Here is a 17,356-nt window from a genome sequence, read left to right as displayed (position 1 = left end):
GGGTAGAACTATAAAGCAGAGTTACTAACACATACTTAGTTCCCAGTCTCTTGAGAGATCACTTATCTTCTTCACAACCTCTGGGGCATCTTTTATAAATTAGAATAATGAGGCTTAGAGAGAACAAATAAATCACCCAAGATCATCCCACAAGTAAGCAATAGGTCTGGCTGTAATCCAGGTCTGTGCAGCTCCACAAATTCAGTTAACCTCAATTCTCTGACCGTGTGACAATGACTGACCAGAAGAGAAGGTGGCAATTTATGCCCTTTTTTGTTGTGAGCTATTGGGTGTTAATTCAACCTGCATTTTCTGAGCCCCACCTCATGCTAGGCACTGCACTGGTGTAGTGGGTGGTGATAAAGAAAAGAAGAGCGAGATGTGATTAGAGTCTCGTAGGGAAGACAGACCGAGGACACTCAGTTGGGCATGGACAAGATCTACAATGAGAAACGAGAGTTTCTGGCAGCGCCGATGAGAAAGAAGTTGACGCTGTCCTGGCGGCTTTAGGTAGCTTTGAGGACGTGCCTCTGTTTTTGTTTGTTTGTTCGTTTGGTTTTTTTCACACTGTTTTTAGTGAGAAACGGAATATATAAGAGGACAATGACCGGAAAACCTCTGACACATTGTCAGTAGAAACCAGACCACTCTGGCCCACTACCTGCAACTATTGGTCCGGGAAGTTGACCACTGGCTACAACAAACAACTCAAGAAGTCAAGCTACAATCCCTGTAATGATCGATCCAAAATAGCTAGGACTTCACCAATAACTGACAATTTACCTAACTTTTGCCCCCACTTCCAATTTAGAACCAACAAGAGAAAGATTGGACTATACTCCAATCCCATAAGGTGCCCTACTTTTAGTTAATCTTCCTCAAGTTTCCCTTTGCCAACAGCCTTCAGAGCACACCTTTTTTTCCACTATAAAGCTTTCCCACTCCTCTGCCTGCCTTTGAGTCACTGCTGAACACGAGTGATAGTGGTTGACTCCCTTTCTATAATAAGCTCTGATAATAGCTTTTTAAATTCTCATTCGGGTGTTCTTCACTTATTCCACACTGGGGAGGATGGATGGCAGAAAGAGAAGGGGAACAGGTGCCCATGTGGATGTTATATCCAGGATCAGAGCCAGTTCTATCTCTTAGGAGCCGTGTGGACTTTGAGAAAGTCATCTGAAGGACCTGCAGGGTTGTTCTGAGGATTGGAGTTAGTGTAGATGAAATGCAGAAGTAACTGGCTCAGGGTCTTGCTTCAAAACTGTGGCCCTGGGGGGGAGGGATCCTGGGGTAGCTAAAAGAAGACAGAGTGTGATCGGGATCATATGGATGTTACTATGTCCTCTGAATATTAGGGAAACCAAGACAGAGATGTTCCTAGCCTTGCTCCAAAAACAGACATTCTGAACCAAGTTAAAATCAGAATAAAAAGTAGGAATAAAATAGTATCTTACAAACCCCTTTCATAAATAGGGAACAAAGATGAATATCATCAGGAGAGAAAAGGAGAAGCATCTTGACACTCTGCCTTAATTAACACTTAACATGGGTGTGTTTTTCCTGGGGCAGGATGGAAATCCTCCTAAGTTTCTCTTAAGAGTTGTTCATGTGTCCCAGGGTATTAGAAGGACACCAGCTTTGCCAGACGTCTTCTTCTCTAGAGCCCTAGCTCAGGGGATGGATGGAATCAATAGATTAGATGTTACCTACAGGTTCAGAGATGCAGAGGTGGTCACCCTAAGGCAACATGGTTTGAGCACAGTTTCACCGAGGTGGAAATGCAGAGTGCCCTGAGGGTTATTATGTGATCCTGGAGCAGACTCAGCCTCAGATCCCTGAAGTTTAAGAGAGAAGTCCAGGACACTTTCATTAACCCACTGGGGGCCAAATATACAAGCAATGGCACAAGAGGGGCCTTCATAAGGTGAAGATTATCATTATTATGGTTAATAATGAGAGACTCAGACCCCTCTTGTCCATAACTTCTTGTCATGAAGATAATTCTTGCTCTGTGAGTCACTGAGAGAGATTTCCAAGTTTATATTAGTGAATAATCTACATATAATCAATAGTTTCATTCACAAAATAGAAATTTCTCAATGGATTTGTCTATGAAAGCCATTTTCTATTTTTAAAAAAGTATTATTTAAAAGACAATGTCATAGTGCTGAGTGAAGTTAGCCAGACACAAAAGGAAAGATACTGTATGATTCCACTTTTATGACCAAGATAAAAGTATAATCAGAGGCTTATAATACAGAATATAGGGGACTTAGAGATACATAGAAACTAGAGATGGGTGAACAGTTAGCTAATGAGGCTGAACTCCATCGTAAGGGAATAGATACAAGTGAAGGTGGCTCTCTAGTGGGTCTGTAAGTAATATTACCATACTGAAGATGAACAAGATTGAAAGCGGTTGTATAGACCTACGTGTCCAACTGACTCACACTAGAAATATGAATTAGCTCTCGTAAGAATTACTTCGAAGATATGATTCTTGTATAAAGAGTGTTTAAGTCCAGGATACAGGGGGAAAACTGCTATTGCATGTTTACGAGCTATGTTCAAAAGGAAACCATTTGCACTACCACAGCAACAGCAGAGGTAAACAATGGGGCAAGGGATAAGAGTTATGAGGAGGTTTAGATTTCCTATTTGGTGAGGGTGTGATTATTGGTTTTTGTTCTCTTGGGAACAATGAAATTATCTAAAATTGAGAATGTTAATGGACTGTGGACCTTGGGCCTTCTACATGATGCCTAATGAATGCAGGTGGCTGAAGGATGCACTGATGGAGAAGTAGAATGGCGAATGATGGTGTATACTCATGAACGAAGGCTGTGCTGTTACAAAAAGGAACAATGATGGGAGGCAAGCAACGATGTGAATGAACATGTGGGACATTTGGTGAGACAAAATAAGCCAGAAACAAAAGAATAAGAACGGTATGGTCACCTTTAGAAAATGCTTATAAGAAAACAGGGGCCTACATTGTAAACTTTGAGAGCAGACACATTAAGTCCGAAGTGGTGATTATTATTTCTGGATTTTGAGCGGCTGTTATATATATATAACCTCATATTTAGAGATAAGAAGAAAGCTGAACAGGTTGGGATTAAAGTAATTCAGAACATAGGGGTAAGGAAGACAGTGTCTTTATTTTAGAACCATACATACTCTTTGAGACCAATGGAGAAAGATTTATTTGTTCTGAACTGAAATTTTCTGTAGTTCATAATCTAACTCAACCTATCTGTATAGCTCATTTGAACAATTGAAACACAGGGAGCACAGAATAAGAAAGAGGTCCTTTAATCCTATATGGATTATTGTAATGCCTGGATACATCCTACAGTATATTAAGCAAATAATCAAAAAGTATTGGCAAAGTCCCCTGAGGGATGGGAGAAAAATATGGAACTATTAAACCTTAACATCAGGGAATCTCCCTGATACTGTGTCAAACTTTAGGGACACCCAAATCAATAGGCCATGCCCTCGATCATGAGGCTTACTCTTGTGAAGCTTATTGTGGGTAGCGGAGAAGTTTAGACTACCTATAAGCATATCTAAGAGTTACTTCTGGAGGACCTCTTTTGTTGTTGAGATGTGACCTCAGTCTCTCTAAGCCCAACTCTGCAAGTGAAATCATTGCCCTCCCCCTACATGGGACATGACATCCAGGGTGAAAGTCTCCCTGGCAATGTGAGAGATGACTCCCATGAATGAATCCAAACCTGGCACCATGGGATCAACAATTCCATCCTGACCAAAAGGGGGAAAAGAAGTGTAATTAATAAAGTATCAGTGGCAGAATGAGTTCAAATAGAGTCGAGAGGCTACTCTGGAGGTTGCGCTTATACAAGCTTCAGTTAGACCTTGTTACCTATCATAACCTGCTAACCCCCAACCAGGACCATTCCAGCTAATCCTAAAGAACACCTAGGGGGATATATAAGATTCCACAAGGGTTCCATGGACTAGAGAAACCTTCAACCTCCAGATGGGTCCCTGATCCAGATAAGTCCTGACACCTAGCCCAGCCTCTCCAGAACATCATCAGATAGTTTCATCTCCCTACCCCATATTAGTGGCAGACCCTTCCAATATGAAAAATTTAGAATCACCATAGCCCAAACACCCCTTAAAGAAAGGGATGGAAAGATCAAAGGTGATGGTGGAGTTATACACAGAAAATAGGATTTAACAAATGAATATGAACATTGAATAATTAAATTGATATCTTTTAGTCTCCAGTATTTTAAAGCAACTAGAAGTAAAAACTTAAAATTGTGAAATTGTAACCCATGTCAAAGTCTGAAATACATTCTACAACTAATTGTGGTGCTGTGCTTGGAGATTTATAGCTTTTTTTGTATATGTAGTTTTTTTTTTTTTAACCAAAAAAGAAGGAAGTCAATTGTAATGATAAAAAAATATTTAAGCCCTCTAGCCTCCTATATTCTGGAACAACTAGAAGGAAAAATCTGAGAAGATCGTATAGTAGCCCATGACAAACTCAGATCTGTCCTGTAACTACTTGTTGAAGAGTGCTTTGAAAACTATTACTTTTTTCTTTCTTTGCTTTGTATATATGTTACACTATACAATAAAAAAAAAGTTAAAAAAAAATTCATGCAATATAGTAGCCCATGACAAACTCTGGGATCTGTTCTGTAACTACTTGTTGAAGAGTACTTAAGAAAACACTTTCTTTGATTTGTATATATGTTATAATATACAATTAAAAAAAGTTAAAAAAAAAAGACAATGTTACCATTAAATAAACCTTTAAGAATGAAAAGGAAAAAATATACAACTTTTTAAATTTCTGCATATTTTATTGGGGTTCTGACTACATGCAAATATGTTTTGGCATAGAGACAATCATATTTAAAAAATTTTTTTTCTGGTTTTCCAATTATTTTCTTAATGCTATTTTTTCTTTTCATGATTCATTATTCTTCAGAGAGTGATCACCTCTTGGGAACGCTGTGATGAAAAGTCCCTTGACTGCTATGGGAGACTAAGCTTCTTAAGGGAAGAATAATGTAATTTCATCTTTTATCCCATCTAATGATACCATTAGAATAGGCTGGGAATATTCTAGGCATTCAATATGTGTTTGTAGCCCTGAAAAATAATGGGTGTTAGTAAAATTTGGGATTAAAGACCCATCAAAAGGCCCAGAGATCTAATCAGTTCTTCTTGCAACGTTACAAAAATTTCCTGAAAATACAACTAAAGATATACATATTATGCTATTAACCCCACATTTCTCCATAATCAACTCTTCAAGAAAATATTGTGGTTGCCCTTCTGATCGTATGAACAAAGACAACTTTTCTGACTAATCTTATATAGGAATTAAGTAGCTGTTAGTAAGAAAAAAATGTATTGCAGCTTTTTAAAAAAATTAATGTGGGGAATTAAAATTATATAAATGACAAAAACTTTTCTGATAAAACTGTTTTACTATTAATAACACATATTTTATTAAACTCAAGCTTCCATCTACCATTTTTTGTTAAGCAAATGCTTTTTATCCTGCAAATCTTTTGGGGAACTTATAGTTGGAAAATATAGAAAACCGAAAGGAATTCTTCTTAGTCTTCTCCACAACCTTTCTTACAGTTATCCTATGAGAATGTAGCAATACAGTGTAATGCAAAAAAGAACTTCCGACTGTTCTTCAGAAGACCTGAGTTCTGACTTTGGCTCTGTCCTCAACTTGGTGATTTGGGCTATTCGTTTCACCTCTCTGGACTTAAATCTTCCCGTCTGTAAAGAAAGAGTTCGGCTAGATGACTCTAGGCCATTTTCAGCCCTAAAACTCTATGGCAAGTATCTGCGACCGTAGTAATTTACATATTTATACTGAGAGTTGTTTGAACAAGGTATTTTCCTTCCTTCTTGTTGGGAGTAGGAGGTAGGATATGCTGTTATTTATTTTCTATAAAATGGAGAATTGGCATCCTCTTGCGACATAACTGCCTCAGAGGTCATTATCAGATCTTAAAGCAAGAGAGTTAGCCTCCTCAGTCAGAGGAGATGAGGCTGCTTCTGATGGCAAAAGTGGCTAAGTTTCTATTAGGCCTGTAGTAAGGTAGACACAGGACAGAACACCACTTTTTGTTACACCCTTGAAGGTTCTTCTCTGTCTGGCCAACCACTTGGCTCATGTTTTCAAGATTAGTGTTCCTCAGAGTTCATGTCCAAGAATTTGCCAAAGTTTGTTAATTTCTCTTCCCCGTATAAGTAGGGAAAGAGAAATAATATAAGTATAGACCTTTTAAATAAGTGAATTATAAAGTATTTAAGAAGGTGCTAGTGGTAGAAAAACAGAAAAATTTCAAAATTTCAAAATCAGAAAAAGGACTCATTGAGAAGTTGGCATTTAGCAAAAATTAAAGGAAGTAAGGGAGAGACCCATGTGAGTATCTGGGGAAGAGCACTTTGGGCTGAGGGCTTCACCAGTGCCAAGGCCCTCAGGTGGAGTACCTAGTGTGTTTGTGGGCCAGTTTGAATCTGTGGTGGAACTCAGACAAGCCATGTCCTTTAATCTTCATTCAGTATTGCTGTCTGGGAGCTTTTTGATTGTTCCCAAGGAGATGGAACTCAACCGATTGTGGGTATTAACTTTTGGTTAGAACAAAATGTGACTCCACCCATTCCAGGTGGGTCTTGATTAGTTTACTGGAATCCTTTAAAAGAGGAAGCATTTGTTGAAAGTTCCTTTTGTAGAGTCATGAGAAAACCACAGCAGAGTCGAGTAGAGCCACGGCAGACCCACGAGGCCGAGAGCTGACGCCACCAGAGAACTTTGGAGATGTAGAAGGAATAGGACCCGGGGGGAGCATCATGAAACAAGAAGCCAGGAGAGAACGCTAGCAGACATCACCATGTTCTCCATGTGCCTTTGCAGTTGAGAGAGAAACCCTGAATTTTATCGACCTTTCTTGAGTGAAGGTAACATCTTGTTGGTGCCTTAGTTTGGACGTTATCATAGACTTGCTTTAATTGGGACATTTTCAAGGCCTTAGAACTGTAAACTAGTAACTTATTAAATTCCCCCTTTTAAAAAGCCATTCCTTTTCTGGTATTTTGCATTCTAGCAGCTGGCAAACTAGGACAGTGGGGCATCAAGGAGTGAGTAAAGGGAAGGAAGATTAGAAATGCACTTATTCAAAACATGTGGAGGACTCACATTATAATATTCTAGTAGGCTGTTTTCTCCCTTCTTTTCTGTTTTTGAGGGCGTGCTGACTCTGAACAGACTTACAGCTGGGAACTGATGATGGCTTAAGACTCTCTTTTGTAGGCTCAAGTCAGGCCTCTTTTTACCAGGCAAACATTTTTGGATATACAAATCAACTAAGACACTGCTTATCTGTTCTCATGAATCCTGTGATTAAATAAATTAGCCAGCAATATTGGCCAAATATGTTACTTCTCAATACATTATTCATATGCCTACCCTACAGTCTGTTGTAATAGCTACAGCAGGTAACTGTACAGCCAATCCAGGATCTGTCTGTCCCTTTTAAGTCAGGGATCTCAGTTTGATGATAGTCAATCCCCAGCACAGCATTTTTTAAAAAACTTTTTAATTAATTTTTTAATTTTTAAAAAAATATGACAAGAAAGAAACACAAGCATTCGTAACATATGATCATTCCATTCTACATATATAATCAGTAATTCACAATATCATCACATAATTGCATATTCATCATCATGATCATTTCTTAGAACATACGCATCAATTCAGAAAAAGAAATAAAAAGACAACAGAAAAAGAAATAAAACGAAAACAGAAAAAAAAATTATACATACCATACCCCTTACCCCTCCCTTTCATTGATCACTGGCATTTCAAACTAAATTTATTTTAACATTTGTTCCCCTTATTATTTATTTTTATTCCATATGTTCTACTCGTCTGTTGACAAGTTATAAAAGGAGCATCAGACACAAGGTTTTCACAATCACACAGTCACATTACCAACACAGCACTTTCTAAATATTTTGGAACATCCTTTGCCAATATTATTTTTCATTCTTTGGCGAAGACAGTCCTCCTGACCATTTGAGGGAAATGGTGAAGTTGATTTAGATGGGATGTCCCAAAGATCCAATCCAGCATGTCTGTCCTGATGAATTAAAATTCTTTCTTCTACCTCTGTTAAGAGATTTTTGGTTATTCAGTGTCATTCTACAGGGACCAACAATGGTCCATGTTTGTTTTAGCTAACTCAACTAACGGTTAGAACTTGAGCTGGACACAAAACTTGTATCTGATAAAAGTAGACATATCAATAACTTTATTTCCAAAGAGGGTCACATTTTGAGTTACTGGGGGTTAGGATTTCAACATATTTTTTTTAGGGGACACAGTTCAACTTAAAGTAGTCTGTTCTCTGGACCCCCAATACTTATGTCCTTTGTATGTACAAAAATACATTATCTCAATCCCAAGACCCCTAAAAGTTTAAATCTATTCTAGCATCAACTATTAGGTCAAATGTCATCTAAATATAATCAACTCAAAAAGTTCCAAATATCATCTTATAAATCACCTACATTAGGTATGGGTGAGATTCTTGGTATGATCCATTAATAGGGAATACTTGGGCCACCCATCCCATTCTCAAAATTCCAGCTATGCTCTTTTGGCATATCCCACCAAACCACAGAAAGTGCTTGGGCAGAATATCCTTGAACTGCAAAAATTAGAGACTACAACCCCAAACTCATAATATATGGATATAGAGCCTCCCTAAAAAATAAAATTAAGATTAAAGCATATATGCCCACATCACAAAAGTTGGCAGTACACACTCCACTTGAAATGACACAAAATATTGAGGTGTCCAAAGTTTTGCACCTCAAAACCACAAAATGCCTAGATACAGCAGACCAGTTGCTATGTCCCCTAAAGAGAGCACCCTAAGCTCTGGAATGTTGCCTGGTTGTTAGAGCAATCATGTTAAGACAGCTACTACAGATATTCAACACTACATGCTCCTACTTCTGCTTGATTATTTACATCATTGATTAGGGTGCTATTTGTTTTGTGGTTTGTTTGGTCATTACTGAAACTGCTCATGGGATTTTCCTAAATTTTTGGAGACTAGATGAAGTGAAAGACAATGGATTTAAATTAAGACCGTCCCAAAGACTTGGGAATTGTTTCAATAATAGAAGTTGTGAATGTAATTAAGAAAACATTTTAAATTTGTCTTCTCTTGGAGGTATTTCTTCTGTAACTCATGAATAACTGTAAACAGGAGGAGAAAACATGGATCTTGAGGCTTTCCATGACTTTGACTTTTCCAGTTTGGTTTCTGCTACCTTCCTCTAGAGTACAGGGATCTCTGCTGTATCCCAAAGGTGAGGAACTAAGGCTTCTCTTCTTTAACTACAGCACTGTCTCACCATCTGGAAAGCCAAGATGTATTAGGTTGAATAATGTCAACTGAAAGATATGAAGTCCTAATCAGGAACTTGTAAATATCACCTTATTTGGAGAAGGAATCTTTGAAGATGTAATAAAGTTAAGACACTCGAGATGAGATTATCTGGGTGGGCAAGTGTCTACATGCGATAGAGGCAGCTTCAGTCAACCAAGGTAGTAGCATAAGATGCTCCAGGGTGCCATTCCCCACAGAATATTTGAATAACTAGCAAAAACTGATAGAGTCATTTTCCTTAAAACTCTAGACAACAGTTAAAGGCTTGCAGTAACCGGGTGAGTGCCAAATCAAGAATCTGCAGCTTTAAATATGGAAAGAAAAGTTTTCCCCCGTACCTTCCCCAGTGCAGTGTGAAGCCAGTCTATGCTCCCATCATGGGTCCCTGGCCCTATTCTAGAGGCAACAGAGTAACCCTATGCACATTCTAGAGTCTCTATATGCTGGTGTCAATCTATCAGGCAGCAATATGCAGAGAGTTAAAAGCAGTGCAAGAAACAAGTAAGTCAAAGCAGTCTGGGGAAAGATTATATACTTTAAGTCATACAATAGAGCACCAAGAAGGGGGAGAAACTATTTAATAGGGAGTAGAAAGGCCATTTGAATTCTGTCAACAGAGAAATTCCTAAGCCTGCAAGAAAGCACAAGCATAGGACGAGACATGGCCTTAAAAAAAAAAAAGGAAAACTCAGAGAGGACTGTGCACATCATATTTGCCTCAGGTTGATGTTCTTTATAGGAGGGCTGAACTCTGAGGGAGACTACCAGCCAAGGCAGAGCTAATTTGCAAGGACTATGAAAGGTGTTTTTTGCATTGCTTTGTGTTATTTTGCTTCTGGCACTCAAGGAAATCTCTGACATATTATGGACACAAACTTAAGGAGGACAGCTCAGGGACTAAATCCCATAGTTAACACTTTAAAATATTAATATGTACAGTGTTCAACAAAATATTACAGGACAAATAAAGGAAAAGGAAATGATAGCCCATTCAAAGGAAAATGATATAAATTCATAACCCATCAATGAAGAAAACAAGAGTTTGGACATACCAGACAAAGATTTAAAAAATTATTCTCATTCTGCTCAAAGAGATAAAGTAAGACACAGAACATTTTTAATTCTTCCAAAGAGAAAAGAGAAAAGTCAAACACAGAGAATAACCTAAATGATAGCAGAAAAATAATGAATGATCAATATGAGAATTTCAATAAAGTGATAGAAAATTTAAAGAACCAAACAGAAATACTGGAGTTGAAGATAACAATAACTGAAATGAAAAATTCCCTTGGGTGTTTCAACAAAAATGGGCAGAAGAAAGAATCAGTGAACTCAAGATAATTTAAGTGATTCAGGCTGAGGAGCAGAAAAGACAAAGAATTTTTTAACACAAACAGAGCCCAACACATTTGTGGGAAACCATCAAATGCACAAATAATCACATTATGGAAGTCCCAGAAGGAGAAGAGAGAGAGGGACAGAAAGAATAGTCAAATAAATAATGTCAGAAAACATCACAAAATTTAACCAAAGACATGATCATGCACATTCAAGAATCCCAAGGAACTCCAAACAGGATACACTCAAAGAGAACCATGCCCAGAAACATAGCAGTCAACCTATACAATGCCAAGGATAAGGAGAGAGTTCTGAAAGCTGAAATAGCAAAGCAACTTATGTATAACAAAGTACTGATAAGATTGAGCTCTGATTTCTCACTAGAAACAATGGAAGCAAGAAGGCAGTGGGAAGAAATATTTAAAATGCTGAAAGAAAATAATTGCCAAGCAAGAATTTCATGCCCAGTGATACTGTCTTCCAAAATTAAGACAGAGATTAAGACATTTCCAAATAATCAAAACTAGAGAAAATTTGTCACCACTAGTCTTATCCTATAAGCAATGCTGAAGGGAGTTTTTCAAACTGAAAGGAAAGGATATCAGGCAGCGGAATGTACTGCCACAAAGAGACAAATATGTCCAGTAAAGGCAGCTATATGGGTAATTATAAAAGCCATATTGTATTGTATTTTTTGGTATGTAACATCCCTTTTTACTTCTTGAAGGTTTTAAAGTACAAATACATAAAAAGTAATGATGGAAGCACATGGGCATTGATTCTATAAATCATGTCTACTTTATGAAACCCCATATAAATTTGAGGTACTAGAAGCCACAAGGAACTTCCATGACTGAGAAAATACATGGCTGCTGTGCTGGGAAGATGATGCCCACTGACTCCACGTGGAAAAGATATGTAAGCTTGCATTTGAGACCCTCCCAGACCTCACCCTTTGTGTCTCTTCTTTTGACTTCTTCTTCTGAGTATCTTTTTAGTATAATAAAACTAGAATTGTAAAAAAAAAAAAAGTAATGAAGGATCCAGGATTTGGGGCATATAATGAACAAACATATAATTTGTAACAAGTACAACAAAAAGGTGGAGTAATGGAGGGGTATAGAAGCAGCGTATGTATATGCTATTGAAGTTAAGTTAGTATCAAATACAAATGTGATTGTTTTATATATATATATATTTAGGATGTTAAACTTAAAAGCTCCGTGGTAATCACAAAGAAGATATATGAAAAAAGCCTAGAGAAAGAAATGAGAAAGGACTAAAATTGTATGGCTAGAAAAAGTCAAATAAATATGAAAGTAGGTATTACTGGGAGAATTGAAGGAAAATCAAGTTATGAGTTAAAAGGCCAAAATGACAGAAGAAAGTCCTGCATTATCAGTAGTGACTTCAAATGTAGATGGATTAAACTCTCCAGTCAAAGGCAGAGATTAGCAGAATGAATTGAAAAAACTTGAGCCCTCTATATGCTGTTCACAAGAGACACACCACAAATTCCAAGATATACGAAGGTTTGAAGTGAAAGGATGGATAAAATATACCATATACTTTGGTTTGTTAATACTGCTGGAACACAATATACCAGACATGGAATGGCTTTTAAAAAGGAAGTATATTAAGTTACAAGTTCACAGTTCTAAGTCCATAAAAAATGTCTAAGTTGTGCCAGTGTGAAAGTATTATGGACCCCAGAAAAGCCATGTTTTAATCCTAATCGAATTTGTGGAGGGCAGATGTTTCTTTTAACCCTAATTCAACATGGTGGAGCAGAAACTTTTGATTAGATTATCTCCACAGAGTTTTGGGATGCCAAATTGTTTTGTGACCTATTAATTAGATGAGGATGTGACTCCACCCATTCAAGGTGGATCTTGATTAGCTTAGTGGAATCCCTTAAAAGAGGAAACATTTTGGAGAATGTTCAGAGCTGACAGAGAGAGCTGACATAAATGTTTGGCAATCTAGACAGAAATATTCTGGGTGCTAAGCAAGGAGTCACAGAAATAGCCAGAACCTGAAGAGAAGTTCTGGCCTTGGCAGATGCTAAGCTAAGAGATGAAACCTAGGGTTTTGTCCCAGAGCAGCTAAGTGAATGCCCACAGATGCTTAGAGAGGAAATCACTGGCATCAGAAGCTATTTGAAACCAGAAGCCAAAGACCCCAGATGATGCCAGCCACATGCCTTCCTAGATGACAGAGGTGTTTGGATCCATCAGCTTTTCTTGAATTAAGGTGTGTTTTCCTGGATGCCTTAGTTTGGACATTTTTATTGGCTTAGAACTGTAAACTTGCAACTTATTAAATTCCCTTTTTAAAAGCCTTTCCATTTATGGTATATTGCACTCCAGGGGCTTAACAAACTAATAATAAGGCATTCAAGGAAAGGAAAGAACTTTCTTCACTCAAGAAAGGCCACTGGGTCTGAAACACCTCTATCAGCTGGTATCTGCTGGTCCTTTGGTTTCTAGTTTCAAACAGCTTCCTTGGGGACATTTTCTTTCTGCATCTCTAAATGTCTCTGCTCACCTCTAAAGCAACTGTTCTCCAAGCAACTGTATCTGAGTTTTCTCCAAAATATTCCCCCTTTAAAAAAATCTCTGGTCAACTAATCAAGACCCACCTTGAATGTCTGGAAATTACATCTACAGCTCATCAAAAGGCTACACCCACAATTGGGCATGCCACATCTCCTTGGAGATAATCTAATCAAAGTTCATGTCAATAATTGAGTGTATCACTCTCCATGGAAAATATCTAATCAAAGGTTTCCACCCTAAATAATAGGTCTGGCCGCACAGGATTTAATCAGGATTAAAACATGGCTTTTATGGAGTACATAAGAATGTCAAACCAGCACACCATGCAAATTGTAAACAAAAGAGAGCTAAGATAATTACACCAATATCAGATAAAATAGGCTTTAAGTAAAAAACTGTTACAAGAAGAGGGTCACCATATATTGTTCATTAAACAAGAACATATAACAATTATAAATATATATGCACCTAATGGCAGAGCCTCAAAATATGTGAACCAAATATTGATAGATTTGAAGAGAGAAATAGACAGCTCTACATTAATAGTAGGAGACCCCAAAACACCACTTCCTATAATAGATAACACATCTAGAGAGAGGATGAATAAGGAAATAGAGGACATAAATAATACTATAAACCAACTAAACCTAAAAGACGTTTAAGAACATTTCACTGAACAGAATATGGATACTTCTCTACTGCATATGTGTATTCTTCAGGACAGACCATGTGTTAGGTCACAAAATTAATCACAATGTTCTCAAAAATATTTAAATCATACAATGTATCTTCTCCAACTATAATGAAATGAAGCTAGTAATCAATAACAGAAGGAGAACTGGAAAATTCACAAGCATGGAATTAAGCAACATACTCTTAAACAATCAATGAGGCAAGAACAAATTACAAAAGAAATTAAGAAATAATTTGAGATGATTGAAAATAAAAGCAAACATAGCAAAATTTATGGATGCAGCAAAGGCAATGTTGAGTGGGAATTTTAAAGCTCTAAATGCTTACATTATAGAAGAAGAAAGATCTCAAAATAGAGACCTGGAGGATGTCAAAACTGGGGGATCCAGAAAAGAAAAGCAAGCTAAACATAAAATGTGCAGAAGGAAGGAAAATAACAAAGATTTCAGTGAAAATAAATTAAATAGAGAATAAAAAACAATAGGGAGAATCAATGAAACCAAAAGTCAGTCTTTGAAAAGATCAATAAAATCAACAAATTTTTAGCTAGACTGAGAAAGACAAAAAAAGAGAGGACAAAGATAACTAAAATAAGAAATAAAAAGGGAACATTACTACCAAACCCACAGAAATAAAAAGGATCATAACTGGAGACTATGAACAACTGTATGTCAATAAATTAGATAAGTAGCTGAAATGGACAAATTCCCTAGAAACACACTAATCATCCATACTGACTCAAGAAGAAATAGAAGATCTCAACAGTCCAATAACTAGTAAAGATATTGAATCAGTAATGAAAAACCTCTGAACAAAAAAAGCTCAGGATCAGATGGCTTCATTGGTGAAATTTACAATACATTCTGATAAGAATTAACACCAAATCCTGCTCAAACGCTTCCAAAATATTGAAGAGAATGGACCACTCTCTAATTCATTCTTTGAGGCAAACATCACCCTCATACCAAATACAGATAAAGATGCCTCAAGAAAAAAAATTTTTTAGAGCAATACCGCTTATGGATATACATAGAAAAACCCTCAACAAAATAAAGACAAACTGAATACAATGACACATTAAAAGAATTATATACCACAACCAAGTGGATTTTATCCCATGTATGCAAGGATGGTCCAATATAAAAAAAATCAATTAATATAATACACCACATTAACAAAACAAAGGGAAAAATCACATGGTCATTTCAATTGACACAGAAAAGCATCTTGCAAAATTCAGCATCCTTTCTTGATAAAAACATTTAGAAAAGTAGGAATAAAAGGAAACATCCTCAATGTGAAAAGGACATATATGAAAAACCCACCACTAACATCATACTTAATGGTGAAAGACTAAAATCTTTCCCTGTAAGATCAGGAACAAGACAAGGATGCCCACTCTCATTACTGTAAATCAACATTGTACTGGAAATTCTAGCCAGAGCAATTAGACAAGAGAAAGAAACAAAAGGCACCCAAATTGGAAAAGAATAACTAAAGCTTTTTCCCTATTTGTAGATCACATACTCTTATATATAGAAAATCCTGGAAAATCCACAACAAAGCTACTAGAGATAATAAACAAGTTCAGCAAAGTGACAGGGTACAAGATCAACATGCAAAAATCAGTATTGTTTCTATATACTAACAATGAGCCATCTGAAAAGGAAATCAAGAAAAAAATCCACTTATATTAGCAACTAAAAGAATCAAATATAGAAATGATCTTAACCAAGGATGTAAGGGACTTGCACACAGAAAACTACAAAACATTGCCGAAAGAAATCAAAGAAGACCTAATTAAATGGAAGCACATTCCAAATTCATGAATTGGAAGGCTAAATATTGTCAAGATGTCCATTCTACTCAAAATAACTTACATATGTAGGTAGCATAGAAGCTTAGACTACCTATAGGCATATGCAAAAGATGGAGGACCTTGTGCCAGTTTGAAGTTGTTACGTACCCCAGAAAAGCCATGTCTTTTTTCCTGATCCAATCTTGTGGAGGTAACCATGTTTCTTTAAGTCCTGATCCAATTTTGTGGGATTTTTCCACTGAGATGTGACACACCCAATTGTGAGTGTGACTATTTGATTAGCTAGAGATATGACTCCACCCATTCAAGGTGGGTCTTGATTAGTTTGCTGCAGTCCTTCAAAAGTGGAAACATTTTGGAGAAAGCTCAGAGCTGTCAAAGATGCTTGGAAAACAGTTGCTTCAGAGCTGACAGAGATGCTTGGAGTGCCTACAGAGAGAGCAAATGCCTAGACAGGGATGTTGGACCCAGCAGGTGTCACCATGTGCCTTCCCATGAGATGTTGAGCAAGCCAGAACCCAGAGTTGTGTCTCAGGAAAGCTAAGTGGAGGCCCACAGATGCTTAAAGAGAAAAGTACTGGTATCAGAAACTAGAAGCAATGGAACTTGGAACAAGGACCAGCAGACCCCAGCCATGTGCCTTTCCAGCTGACAGAGGTGTTCCAGACCCATCAGCCTTTCTTGAATCAAGGTGTCTTTCCCTGGATGCCTTACTTTGGACATTTCTATGGCCTTAGAACTGTAAACTTGTAGTGTAATAAATTCTTTTTTTAAAAACCATTCCATTTCTGGTATATTGCATTCCAGAGCTTTAGCAAATGAAAACAGACCCCTACCTCACACCATATATGAAAACCAACTCCAAATGGATCAGAGTCTAAAAATAAGAACTAACATTATATAAAACTCCTAGAAGAGAACATAGGGAAGCATCTTCAGGATTTCATGTCAGGCAATGGCTTCCACCCAAAGTGCAAGCATCAAAAGAAAAAAACAGATTAAAAAAAAAAAGAAAATAGCACTTCATAAAAATTCAAGGCTTTTATGCTTCAAAGGACTTCATCATGAATGTAAAACAACAACCTCCAGATTGGGAGAAAATATCTGGAAACTATATATCTGATAAGAATTTTATATCCAGAATATAAAATGAAATCCCCTAACTCAACAACCAAAAGACAAACAACCCAATTTAAAAATGGGCAAAAGACTTAAATAGACATTTCTGCAAAGAAGATAGACAAATGGTCAAAAAAGCATCCAAAGATGTTTAATATCATTAGCCATTTGGAAAATGCAAACCAAACCACAATGAGATACCATTTCATCCATGAGAATGGCTACTATTAAAAACTAAACAGGGGAGCTGGGTTTGATTCCTGGAGCCTGCACATGTGAAAAAACAAACAAACAAAAACCAGACTTGTACAAATATTTGCACATGACTCTTCATATAGCATTATTCACCACTG

At 37.1% G+C, this 17,356-nt stretch overlaps 1 protein-coding gene across 3 annotated transcripts in view; it reads left to right on the top strand.

The window, feature by feature from the left end:
• The window catches only part of CCR8 (C-C motif chemokine receptor 8), an 84,593-nt gene that overhangs the window by 47,537 nt on the left and 19,700 nt on the right, over positions 1 to 17,356 (top strand). The window lies entirely within an intron of this gene.

This window comes from Tamandua tetradactyla, chromosome 15 (genome assembly GCF_023851605.1).
Source record: "Tamandua tetradactyla isolate mTamTet1 chromosome 15, mTamTet1.pri, whole genome shotgun sequence".
Taxonomy (NCBI): Eukaryota; Metazoa; Chordata; class Mammalia; order Pilosa; family Myrmecophagidae; genus Tamandua; species Tamandua tetradactyla.
This window is presented reverse-complemented; position numbering and strand designations above follow the sequence as displayed.